At 45.8% G+C, this 13803-nt stretch overlaps 1 protein-coding gene across 1 annotated transcript in view; it reads left to right on the top strand.

Moving 5' to 3' along the window:
- The first annotated feature begins 6772 nt into the window (after positions 1–6772).
- The window catches only part of LOC137156569 (uncharacterized), a 73864-nt gene continuing 66833 nt past the window's right edge, over positions 6773–13803 (top strand). Inside the window, exon 1 of the mRNA XM_067553454.1 lies at positions 6773–6847. The gene's annotated coding sequence lies outside the window, so the exon portion shown is untranslated. The remainder of the gene's footprint in view (positions 6848–13803) is intronic.

The following is a 13803-nucleotide window of genomic DNA, read 5'->3' as shown; positions in this document are numbered from 1 at the left end:
TTACATTTCTGTGCATGCCCCTGGGTGTAACGTACATTTGCAACCGCTTTACTGACAAATCACACTGCCAGAGCAGTGTAAAGAGCCTTAGGCTATGTCTACACTACAGAACTTATAGTGGCACAGCTGTATCGCTGCATCTGCGCTGTTGTAAGTTCTCCTCCGTAGCCACGCTATGCTGACAGGAGAGAGCTCTGCTGCCGGCATAATTAAACCACCCCCAACTAGCCTCAGTAGCTATAGTATCCCCCGGCCGACACAGCTCTGTCTATTCCAGTGCATTTGTCAGTGAAACTTGTCAGTCGGGGGGGGGAAAGGGGGGGTGTCTTTTTCACATCCCTGATGGACAAAAGTGCTCGTGTAGACAAAGCCGAAGTCTACATGAGAATCAGACCCTGAGTGTATTTTTATTTTAGGCATGAATCACTATTTTATTATTGTGCAAACAAATCCATCCCTTTATTTATAGTAGCAAAGAGCACTTGGGCTGATTCATTATACATACTATTGTCTGAAAATGCAGATTGACAACAATAAAACATAATATTTCCACTTACAAAGAGCATAAGGGCTGCTACGTGTATATTTCTGTAGTTGTTACTAAAACATTTTTATTCTCTGTAAGTTTCCTAACCAATGACTAAGATAAATATCCCTGTTTTTTCATTTGATTTACACCAGAGTCATTTGACATAATGAAAACATCCCACCTAGTGCAAGAGAACCACTAGGATTCTCTGCCTGCTGTGATATAGGGAAAGCCAGACACTTCAGTCAAAGGCCTATAGGATCAGCAAGTGGCTTCTGTGAGCCTTTTTAATATTTTATCATAAAATGTAATTATATTAAAACTAGTAATTTTGTATCTAGAATAGTATTAATAATTAAGAACCTGCTGCTTTTTAAATAGTGTATAAGCTGCATGTTAATAAAAGACAGAAATCAAAAAAATGGAGAGAGAAAAATCATTCCTTTTATTTTGCTGTTTAAAATTGTTTGTTAGGAGCCGTAGGACCCTTTGACCTTTTATAGCGCATCTGTCAGGGGCTGAGCTCAGTGCCAGCTGTAAGCTCAACCTTAATTTGGCCCCCTTTCTAAATGATTTGTCAGCATATGACTTAAGCTTATATGAGCGTTAAATATAAATCTTGGATGCCTTGCAGCCAGTGGGACTATTCATGTGCTTAACTTTAAGCGTGTGCTTAAGTGTGGCATTGGACTGGCACTGAAAGCTAAACTCATCTCATGATTAGGGGCATCATGAATTCCACATTTCTCATGCCTGTTTGTGTAACAGGGTGGCTTGCCCCTGGGAAGGAGAACCTGGGGCTAAGCCAGCCCTGACTACAGGTGGAGCCACAATGGGTGATTGAATGAGGTGATTTAATATAAAAGGCAGCAGGAAGCTGCAATGGGATGCCTAGTTGAGGGAGAAAGTGTGTAGGGAAGCAGGGTCAGAGCTCCAGGCAGACAGGGCCGGGGTGTGGTAGTTTCAGGCAGAGCTGCTTATGATGTTGGATTTTTTGCTGAGGACTGTTTGGACTATTTTGTGATTAAGGACTTGGAACTTTGTGTGAACCTTGTCTGACATAAACCGACCTGAGAAAGGGGTGCTGTAAACCACAACAGAGACCATCTGGAGTGCTGAAGGGGCTATTAGAGCATGGTGAGTGTAAAATAACCTCTGGCCATGAAGGGGTGCTGGATAAGTGACCACACCAATACAGATCGCTTTGAAAATCTGAGGGTAAAACCTTGGCCCTGTTGGAAGTTAATTGCACAACTCCCCTTGGTCTCAGTAGGGCAGGATTTCACCCCATTGCATTAAACATTTGGGACAGGCTGTGAATGGGTAGGACAGCAATGGCTGAGCGGTGTGCCACGGGAGCTTTGGAAGAGGTTCGCCAAGCTGGACTGCATGGAAAGCTGGCAGCAAGCAGAAGCTTAAGGACAAAATGGCAGCAATAGCGAGGACCAAACCTATGGCCATGTGGTTAGCAGGCAGGTCTTCCACCCCTCCAGGCAAACCCAGAGATAATGACAGTGGGAGAATGCAGCTGGATTGCAAAGGATTGGCTCTGATCTAGCAACCCTTATAGGTCACTGTTATCACTGACTATGGAAGGACCACGGTTATTTTGGGTGCAAGGCAATTCTTGTGACCTTTAGCTGAATTTTTAAACAGCCTTTCCATGACTTGCTCTCTTCACCAGGACCGGCATGGGCCATTCCCTAAAAACTAACATAGTAAAGGGGCCTCATTCATGTTCATTTTCACGGCAGTGGCAGCTGAGAAAAACTCTTAACTGAGTGGTTTTGCAGCCTGCAAACTGGACAGCTAATGAGATCTTCTAGTATAATTCTAAGCAGTAACTGGCAGTACTAACTGCAGTAATCCTTTATTGCTCGTGGGAACACAAGTGCTGTCCGTGTGTCTGTCTCCTGGCTCCTTTCACCCTTTCCTTCATTGTGCCCCTCTGAAAGGCCTGGCACATTTCAGAGCAAACTCATGCTCTTACTTTTCTTATTGTTCAGTAGCATTCTATCCAGTATTACACAGTGGGGAGATAGTGGGTAGGACGCTGGTCTGGGACTTGGGAGACCTGGGTTCTTATTTATGGCTCACCCACAGGCAAGTCGTCTATTTCCCTCCTACCCTTTGTCCATCCTGCTTCATTAGATTGTAAGCTCTTTGCTGCTGGGACTGTCTTTGCGTTCAGCACAATGACACTCTGTTCTCAGCTGGGGCCTCTAGACTCTACTTTCACAATAATATTTCTGTACAGTATCCTTACTAAGGCTTCGTTAGACTTTACCCAATAAAAAGAATCACAAAACTGTTAAACCAAAATCCCTGTTATTCTACAGACCCCAGGCACAACAGTGCTGGCGGCATGATTGCCTCACTGAAATGCTTTTCCAGGGAATAATACACGGCTTGATGGCTTGGTTCTACTAGGAAACATCCTATTAAAAACAGCATCCCATTCACTTCAAGGGGTCTTAGATACTTATTCAAAATGTTTGCAGAGGAAAACGCTCCCCACAGCACCGTAACAATGCATGAATGTTTCCATCTTGTCTGCAGTAATTGTCAATTTGCATTTCAGCTTGGCAAAACAGCAGCAAGAAGCCAGGCCTAACAGACAGGCGGATAAGCGAGTTGGCCTAAGGGACCTCTTCCAGTTCTAACTTTTGTTCCCTCACAAAACATTTTCATTTTTGTGGAGTTACACAGGGAAAACATGATTTCTCCACAAGACAGCAAACACTTAACAGCCTAAGTTAAGGTAATATTCTCACCCAACACAACGCCAGTCTCCAGGCACTGTTATGACAACAGCAAAGAACCCCAGAGAGAATCTCTTCCTTCTCACATGGAACAAGGAACTTTTAAGAAGAGCAGAATTACCCTTAAAGCTGCTCAGGCTCACTGCAGAGCTTCTCTGCCTAGTATCTTCCCCAGCCTCTCCACCTCCACTTGGCCTAACTTCTGGCTACACTTTTAAAGACACAATACATATATCCTGACATGGACGGACTGTGAAACACACCAGCAACAAGGCATGAAACACCTTCTCCATCACACTCACTTTCTCAGCCCTGCATTGTTTGCTGCACCCCTTCCTCTCCCTCAGTCTTTTCACCTCAGATTCACTCCACACGAGGGTGACCAGATAGCAAGTGGGAAAAATCGGAATGGGCTGGGAGGGCAGTAGGCTTCTGTGCAAGACAAAGCCCCGAATATTGGGACCGTCCCTATGAAATCGGGACCTGCAGGCTCCACACCTGCCCTCCTTCTCTCTTCTTGCCTGTCCCCTTCACCTACCTTCCTTTCAATGTCTCCTCTCCTCTTTCCATTTAGCTGATCCCCACCTCAGGCATCCCCCTGCCTCCAGAACTAAAACGACTCTTGCTACCATCAGATTGCTTGCTCTGCTTGTGTGTTATATCCTGTCCTCTGCCCTATGTCTGACTTGTCTGGTTAGATGGCAAGATCTTTGGAGCAGGGACCATCTACTACTCTGTGTTTGCACAGCACCTAGCGCAATGGGGGCCCGTTCTCAGTTAGTCCTTAGGCACTACCATAATAAATACAATGAATAATTTACTCATTTAATGACAGCTAGAATACTGATGTAATGAAATTACAATCTTAGCAACTCCACATAGCATAGACCAGAAAAAAGAAAAAAACAGCTGGTATCCTTAACTTAAACAAAAACCAATAAAAACCCCACAAAGAAGTTTGCAATATGTGCTTATGGTATGCCTGTCAGTCAAATCAGATGCACGACATCATACAAGGCACCAAACCTCCCCCTCCCCAAATATCACTGAAACTTACACTTGCGTACCCCATTTCACATGGCTACTCAGCGTAATAAGGTATATAGCAAAACAGGATTGTGATGTGTCAGCTCTCCGCTGTATGCAGCAAGGAGGAATATTGCTGAGTTGACAGTGTGTGTTAGAGAGGGCCCTTGAGTTGAAGACATCCCAGTTGCTTGCCATCAACCAAGGTGGGTGAGGCCAGAACATCACAGAAGCCTGTGGCTTGAACTCAGCCTTGCATGGCAGAGGTAGGTAAGGCCAGGATGTCCCAGATGCCTCTTCATTTAGGCGCAGATGGGTAAGAAATGGACATCCTAGAGACCTGTGGACATCCTAAAGACCTGTGGCTTGACATTCGCCCTGCTGGGCAGAAGGGGGTGAAACGTAGCTGGGGATACGCAGAGCTGTGAGCCACTGTTCTCGCTTTTGCTGAAGCAGAGAGGTTCAAGGCGCTCCTAGCCCAGACCTCACCTAGCAGGTAACAGTCAGTGAACTCCAGCCTCTGAACTCTTCAGAGATGCATAGCTCCTATCACTGTGCGTTCACAGAAGAAATAAAGTTGTCTGCTCTATTAGTCAGTATATCACAGTTTATTAATTTAACTGGGGTAACTACACCCTTCCCCTCAAACACAACAATGGATTGGTTTGTAGTCAAAGTCAAACAAGTTTATTAACAAAAGAGCATGGATTAAGTGACACCAAGTACAAGAGAGAAAGGTAGAGATGGTTACAAGCAAATAAAGGTGAAAACATGCATCTAGGAGTCTAAAACTTAACCGAGTAAGATCCGGTCTTTATTCAAGATGCTTTCTCTCACCCCCAGTCTCCTTCATAGACTTTAGTGGCCAGGATGCATGAGAGAGATCAAATTGCATGGTTTCTTTGTCACCCCAGGTGAAGGATAAAGACAGAGTCTCTCTCTGCTCCTTACATTCCCAAAGTACGGTTCCCAACTTTGAAACGCAAAAAAATCTGGCATCCACACACCAGGGCCAGGCAAGCCCAACACAACCCCAGCCACAAAGCAACTCCAAACTCCCCCTCTTCAGCAACCACTTATAGTATCTAGAGAGAGAACACATATAGATAAGATTGATAACATCATTTTCTTACCTTGGTCATATTTCTCCAAGCTTCTTTATTTGTATCCATCTCCAATGAGATTATTTTTTCCTCAATGTGCATTGATTCTATATTTTAGCTATATACTTGAATGTGATCGTTTTGGAATGTTATACGTAAAGAAAATCCATTGAGTCTATTTCTTGAATTAGTATTTGCCGTTTGATTTTGCCGTTTCCAGCCATTTCTTATTTTTAATGACAGCATCATAGGGTTACCACCTGGTTGCTATTTGACTGGCCTGGCTGGGTTTTTTTTATGGATTTGCCAGTTGCCAGAAAAATAATTTAATCTGCATTTTTTTTTACATGGGTCTAAAGACTTGCATTATTATTATCATCATACACTGGGATATCTAATGTTAAAAGTTTGTGTGTCCAGCTAACGATGCTTCAGTGTTCCCACTTCCGCAGTTTAAGCGATAACAGATCAAAACTGTTGAAAATACAGCAGCTGTCTGCTTTGGGCTGACGAGAGGAATCACCTAGGTGTTGAAGTGGACAAAAGTGAGTTTTGCGTTAGATGCAACCTCAGCTATTCCTGTCAGGAATTCAGGGATGTCTTTCTCTTACATATCAGGAAAGCCTCCTATGTCTCTCCGGAATGCATATCAATTCTCTCCCTTGAGTTCAGGCTCAGGAAACCCCTGCTGGTTTATCTTGATGGCTTTGGCTTTGTTTACGGCTAATATGTAGATTCAGATAAACCCTCATTCCTTTGCCAAGGACAGACTTGTTTATCACCTGTACCTAGGCTAGGCTTTCTGGCCTTAACTATATTCTAGTAATATTGCACAGAGGGAATTCATACGTTTACATATAACGTGAACACATGCATTTTACAATTCATACGATTTATAATTTATAATACAATTAATAACCACTTCAAAGGCATATTTTGTACACATATTATTGCAATAGTGTATAGGGTGTGAATGCAGGGATAAAGCCAGAACATCACACTCGCCTGTTGGTTTTGTAAACTGCAGGGCCAGAAGTCTCAGAAGGGTGGAGCTGTCTGCTCTCTTTGTAGGGGTGAAAGGGGAAAGCCTTTTGCTGACCCCTTATTCCATCGACTGAATTTTGTTTTAGTTGGAACTGTGTAAGTCACAATAAATAATTATTATTATTGGGCGTCAGAATGATGAGGTTATATGTTGGGTGAGGTATATGTTGGGCATTGGACTCTGCTTTGTCAATGAAATTCAGGCTCAACAGGAAAACTGTTTGATTTTTGGAACCCATGTGTCTTTTCCCAAGGAGCTAGGAGGCCCAGATTTGCTGTGGGTTTCCCACCTGAGGATTCTGGGTCCTGTATGGAATGGCCATGTGTAGCTGACTTCCTACTGAAACCAGACTGGACCAGCGACGATGCCGAGCTGAGACTGGGTGAGACTTTGGGGGCATTTCTGTTGTTATTACAGAGTCGTGGGCTTTTGAGGTCTCAAGGGAGCGAGTGCTCGTTGCTGCATGACTGGCTGGTTGCTCGTTTCTTTGTTATCCCTGTTTCCCCTCCCTTTGCCTTTTGCCCTTGCTTTCTGCATTTCCCTTTCTTTTATTTAATCCTTTCTGGGCATGTAAATGTCATTTACCCATACCTGTGGGTCCTTGGTTTACTGTGTGTAAATATCCTAGCACTCAGAGGGGTTGTCTGTTAGTTTATGCACCTGGCCACTAGATGGCGGTACCGTGTCAAAGAACCCAGAGCCTATTGGTCTTAAGGTGGCAGGAGGAAGACGGGGCTGTATAATTCTTGGGGGGTCAGGGCTGGATCAGAAGGGAGCTACCCACCCTATAGGAAAGGGAAAGTTGGTTGATAATCTCTAATAAACCGGAGGGGAAAAAACTATTGGGGGAAACCAATTTGCTCCGTATTTGAAGTAAAATATGTGCAGCCTGTTCGTTATTCACGAGAAGGGCCCTCCATGCCGCTCTCTGGTCGGGAAAGTGGCCTGGAAGCAGGAGTCATCGTAACATGATGCTCCTGGTGGGGTCATCGGCCGGGGGACGGACCCTAGATTGCTGGGTCTGAAACCAGAGCAGTAAATACCCCCCTGCTGGGGCAGGCTCAGCAACCTCTGTTGGTGGCCCAGACCCCACGCGGGGAAGACTGAGCGGCTTGCAGGACCTGTGCAGCCGTTTGAAGGCCCCTAAACGTTGTGAGGGCTATATGAAGGAGCTCTAGTGTTACTGAGAACCAGGCCCCGAAACTCAGCCCCTCCTCTTATATCCTCCTCCTCGTGGACCGACTCTTGCTGCTGTTTTTTAATAACTTTTCTGGATGCTCAGAAATCAGCTGGGAGCCTCACAAATAAGTGCCCGCAGCTCCCAGGAGCTCACAGTACTCAGTAAGGCGCAGTGATTCTCCCTCCAGAACTGGTCCGTGGGGTTTTAGCCCACTCATTTCCTCCATGGCCGCCCTGTATTTCCAGCAAAAGGGACGGGCAGCGCAGCTCTGTCATGGGCCAGGCGATGTTCCCAGTGATGAGAGATGTCACTATGGAAGGAGGTAGAGGGCCTCCTGGGTCAAGGCCCCGTTGTGCTAGGTGCTGTACACGCACATACAGAGAGAGAGTCCCAGGCCCTAAGAGGTTACAACCCAAGGGGACGCCTGCACTGCCATCAGAGGTGTGAGGGCAGCACCTGGAGGCATACCCAGGCTGACTTTGGTACTGGGCGCTCACTCCGGTGCCTAGCCCATGCTGCCCTGGCATCATCGCTGGCAGTACCTGAGCTAACTGGATTAACAGTGGCTCTCCAGGTGCTGCATTTACGCCTCTGACCGCAGGGTAGACCTACCCTCAGAAGCCCATGCAGGGAGTGAGGGGTTGCTTTACGCCCCCTTCCTCTCCTACCTGAGTGCACAGGGCATGAGTGTCTCGTACTTTAAATAATTTATGCCTATCATCCCCAGGATCCTTTTTGAGTAGAAATGTTGTCCTCTTTCCAAAGCTGGGATTATGTCCCCCTTCGCAGCCTGCTGAAATAGCACACACCTGCCAAGGCCTGCAGCGTACATCTGCTGCATTTATTAACCCTTTTAAAAATTAAGTTGAACATAAGTGCTTGCTAAGAGCATTATCGTTGCCTGTGTTCTCTTTACTCACTCAGACTAGGGGGAAAAATCCTTCCCCTCCAGCCATTCATAAGCAAACGAGCCAAAAGCAAGGAGGGAGTGTATAAATATAGTCACAAGTGAGCAGTGTTAGAATTCCATCCACTTTAGAGTTGAATAAATGGCACTTATCAAGCCCCCAGCTGCAGCCTGGAAGGGAAGAAGAAGGCTTGCAAGAGGGAGATTATATCAGCTGGAAGGGGCATGAGACAGGCTGGCGTCCAAATAGGTACTGCTCACAGAGCTGCAGTGGGAAACATTCGAGAGGATCCACTCCCCTTTGCTCACTGCACTGCTCCACGCACAGCAAACCTCTCTAGTTTAACGGGGCTAACTGCACTCCTCCCCACTGCAGCCTCTAGCGCTACGAGATCAGTGCGCAATGTTTGCAAGCACACGCAATATTTTAAGGCCAGAAGGGACCATTGCGACCATCTAGTCTGAGCTCCTGCATAGTGCAGGCCATACAGCTTTGCACAGGAACTCCTGCATCAAGCCCCACCTTGTGAGAGACAGTTTTGTGATAACAGGTTGCACTGGGTTCTCTGGGGAGAACGGCAGGGATCTTTGGGGAACGCTGTGGCTTTTGGAGGGAATCTTGTACGGATTGGGAGACTCCCCTGACTGTTTACAAATTAACCACTTTGTTCTGGATCCTCAAAAGTGTTCAGGTGCTTAACTCCCACTGAAATCAAGACCTTTCAGGAGCTGGGCCCTGGGGACAACTAATCCCCCGTTGTGCAAAGCCCGGTCAATGAGCCAGCTGAAGTTTCTCCGGGTGAGAGGGAATCCTTGGCTGGTGTTGAGAAGATGTAGGCAGCTCTATATCACACCTGCTTCACAGCTCCTGGCACGGAGGTAGTAACAGGGGCATGGCTAGGGAAAAGTAGTGTGGCTGGAGCCCCATTGTGGCTGGCATTGTGGCCCCTTGGCTCAGTTGCCCTGTGGTTACTGTATGTGGCACCCGAGGCTGACTGACTCCTCAAGCAAGCCTAAGATTGGGGAACCCCAAAGATTGAGCATCCTCTGCCTCAAGCCCTTTCTCCCCAGCTGCAAGCCGAACTCAGCCGCAAACTGAGGATTGAACCCTTGGTTTCGCTCTGTTTTCCTGATTGCTGGACTATTATAAAACCAACACAGAACGTAGTTCGCAAACTCCGACCGTGCCATCACTCTGCAACACGGAGGATGCCATGGCCCGAGACTCCAAAATGGCCATTTTCCTTTTGGTAATTAATACATAAATAGCCCTTCGCTGGCTTCTATGATCCTGGGCTTCAACCAGACACCCGGATCTAAACACCTTAAACTTGCATGGGCTGTTAAAGCCCAGTTTGGACCCAGGTACAAATCAAGCAAACGGCCCCAAACCAGCACGCCAGAGCCAAACACCCTGAACGTTAGGGTTTTTCAGATCCCTGACCTAGATTCAAATTTCGCATCTTGAGCCGAACTTTAATACATACGAGACTCCTTCTGGAAAGCTTCAGCTTGGGAATCGGAGCGAAACATCGTTTAATTCCCATGCCACCTGGTTTAGTCAATCATCCCGACTGGGTGAACTAGATTGCCCCATGGTCACCGTCTGCCCCGGCCCCACCACCTTCCTTCCCTCCGCTCAACCCTGAAAATCTCACTGTTTATCGAGGAGCCAGGCCATAAAACACAGCCCTATGGTTCACCTGCACAGTCCTCCTGGGCAGGATTTGTTATTTATTTGGTGCCCTGATGTGTGCAAGCGGCTTAGGGTATCCTATTGGTTGTGCCTTGGTTAACACTGTTGCTGCAGCTGCTGCTGTAATAGGGTGGCCCTTTCTCAGAAACTATAGGCTTGAGTTCCCACAGCTCAGCCCCCAGGCTAGTTAATGAGCCCAGTGAGACTGTGGCAGAATTTCCTAATTTGGCTTGTCCCCCAGACTGGCTACAAGGAGCCAACCGATCTGCATTTAATCTCAGGTGCAGGGCACTAGCCGCTCAGTGCTTATGCTCACAGATGTGACCTCGTCTGTGACGGTATTTGTTCTCAGCTCTGCTCCTGCCTTGTTCCTGTCCGGCTCTAGGCTTGCTCCCTTGTCTGGCTTCTGATGCCAATCCTGGGCTTGTCTCTGATTCCTGACCCTTAGTTCTGACTCTAGGTTCTGTTTATGGCTCTAACCACTAGGTCAAACTGCCCATGCCCTAGTTGCTGGTACCCATGAAATTTGCCAGCATCTCATAATGTTTCTGAGTGGGCTCCTGTCAAGCTTATTAAACTAAATATGCTCGAGTGTGATCAGTAGTGGCCTGGGAGACCTCTGAGGAGCAAGGAGGGTGCTATTCCTTCTAAGCATGCATTCTTCCCAAGACTCCAATGTGATTTGAGAAGGCCTGGTGCTGCTAGATGGCTATTGGTGGTTCGTTAGAGGATGCTCTCCCCTCTGTGTCTTAGCAGAACTTTTGTTAATATTGTCAGTCAAATAGTAGTTGTTCATTATCATTGGTCTTAATTAGCTGCCTATGAGATGTCCCAGTGAAGCAAATTTGCTGACAAAGCTCACTCTGATCACACGGCGTGTGCCTGTAACAGAGTGATAGGAGTCACCTCTTGCTCCAAGTGGTGGAATCATGCTGGCTAATTACTGCTGCTTCGTTAGGGCAGCTGTGGCTCATTAGACTCTACCCTGCATAGAAGGACATTCTGCTGTAGGTGACTTGCAAATTCAAATGATAATTATCCCAAATGTACACAGCCATTGGACTTGATTAAACAATGGATTAATAGGTTCCCCTCAAATTTTGCAGAATTGTTTTGACATTGAAAGGTGGCAGTTCTGTGAAATAGGTTATCTGAAGTGCTTTTCTTCTCGCTGGTACAGAAGCAAACTTATCAAACTCTCCCATGCTGAGGTTGCACTCATTTCTCCCTCAGTGCAACAGGCAACCAAAGCTGCTGATTTCCTCTGATTGATCATTGAGCCCATGTGACTTAACACAGAAATGAAAGTTGATATGTGCAATTGTCTGTGTCAAGTGCCAGGATATGTAAAAAGCAATACCTCTGAGAAAGTGGGCCGGATCCTCAGCTGGTAGAGAAGTTGATGGAGCTATGGCAAATCATATCAGTTGAGGATGTGGCCCTGTGTGGTCTACATTAACTTCCTTTTCTTACCTAGCTTTTCCACTGGACTGGGTGCAGGCTCTCTAGCACTCGTGTCAGGATGAAAGCATCCTGCAAAGTGGCGGAGCTAATCTAGAAAATCAAATTTCCAAATCATTGCCATCAAAGAGGCGAGAGACGGACTATTCCTAGCAGGTCCATTGCAGAAAGCAGGGCTTGTCTGGGATTTGAACCCTGGACAGGTATGAATCCAAATGACAGGAATTTGTGGGCTAAGGTACTGGAAGGTATCCTAAGTACAGAAGGTTGAAGATGGTGCAGTGCTTGCACAGTTGATCTGACTTTCACCTAGCAAATATTGTGCCAGAAATGACACAAACTTGGAGCTCAATCAGCTTAACACAGAACACAATGGAGGATCTCTAGATCTGCTAGAAGAACCTGCAGTGATAAATGTATTAGAACCTCAAGCCCAGGTTAAGCTCCCAGGTACACCTGCTGTGTCCACAGCTACACCAGATGCAGAGACAAGGCTTAAAAAGAAAACACCCGCTTCAAGGTAAAATGTTGACAATGAGGCAATATGTCTATGATAGTTTAAGGCCTTCCATAACAAACTATTATCAGCCCAGTCTGAACTCAGTCACTTAATACACGGCCAGTCCTTACTGTCCCACAAAGACTGCTATAGAGGGCCTTGTTGCTTACACCTGGATTTGGCAAACACTACTGCCTCAGTACACACCATAGTTGTGTAATTATGCATTTTAATTCAGTGATTTCCAACTCAGAGGCCCCAGCACTATTGCTAGAGTAAGGAAGGATAACCTAGTACATAGGACCGTGGATTAGGATTTAAGAGACCTGGGTTCAAATCCTGACTTTACTACATCCATCTTGTTGGACCGTGAACAAATCACTTAATCCACCCTATGTCTTAGTCTCCCTTTGTAAAATGTGGCTGGTCCTTACCTGTTATTGACTATGAGGTGTTCAGGCACTATGGTCATGAGGGCCTTATAAGTAGGTAGACAGACAGGAAGTCTGGTGCTGAGGGATGGCAGGAAGTTTAATTTGTTAGTGGAGTAGTGAAAAGGAAATCTGATAAAAGATGGACCACTAAAAACCCTTAACTTGCCAAGGTTAGGATGCCTAATGAATAGAACGGAGGAAGAAATCTGAAAATGCTATAATGCCATCTTACAAATCAATAAGTATCCCTGCCCTGGAATACTGGGTTCTGATTACCCTCTCTCAGGTAGAGGGGAGTTCAGAGACGGCAATGAAAATTAGCAGAGGCTTCAGCATAAAGAGGGATTGCAAAATTTTAGTTTGGGGAGATGAATAAGAGAAGATATAATAAAGAGAGATATGATAATAATGGTATAGAGAAGATAAAACAAGTGTTCATGTTTCCCTTTCTCATCATACAAGAACAAGGGTCTATTCACTGAAATTGAGAGATAGCAAATGTAAAGACAGTAAATTTAAAGCTGGTAAAAGGAAATAACTTCTTACACCATGCACAATTAACCTGTGGAACTCATTGCCAAGAGATAGCATTGATGGCAAGAATTTATTAGAACCAAGAAAGCATTAGCCATTTACATAGTCAAAAAGAGCATCAAGAATTGTATTGGTGGGGAGTGAAAAATCGTGTAGAGGGGATATTATCCCTCGGACTTCAGCAGAGCAGAAACCAGCTATGCCTAGGTGTGCTCTCCTTAAGAAACAATCTGAAGCTTACATCTGAAATAAATGGATGCAATCAAGGATCCCCCTGCTCTGTCCTGGGGCCGGGCTATTTAAACAGGAAGAGGATGCTGATTAGGAGAGAGAGAGCCTAGAATGGAATGAAATGCTGCAGGCTGCTCTGAGATTGGAGGCGATTAGCAATTTGACAATTAGATTTGTTTGCTAAGATTAGGACCTCTGAACCAGGACCACTGAACCAGGGCCCTGAATTAAGGGCCTTATGAACTTTCTTAAGATTGCAATCATGGCTCCTTCCCTGAGACCTTTAAAAGGATATATTTAATTTAGCTTCCCCTTCCTTGGATCCTTTACACCAACCTTTCAACTTGGGAGATTGGGAAGGGGCTTCTTCTCTGGGCAAATTATTTTAGAAAGTCT

The sequence above is a fragment of the Emydura macquarii genome, unplaced genomic scaffold (genome assembly GCF_026122565.2).
Source record: "Emydura macquarii macquarii isolate MOO-44397 ecotype Brisbane River unplaced genomic scaffold, CSIRO-AGI_Emac_v2 contig_1451, whole genome shotgun sequence".
NCBI classification, from domain to species: domain Eukaryota; kingdom Metazoa; phylum Chordata; order Testudines; family Chelidae; genus Emydura; species Emydura macquarii.
Note: the sequence above shows the minus strand (reverse complement) of the source record. Positions and strands in the feature narration are given on the sequence as shown.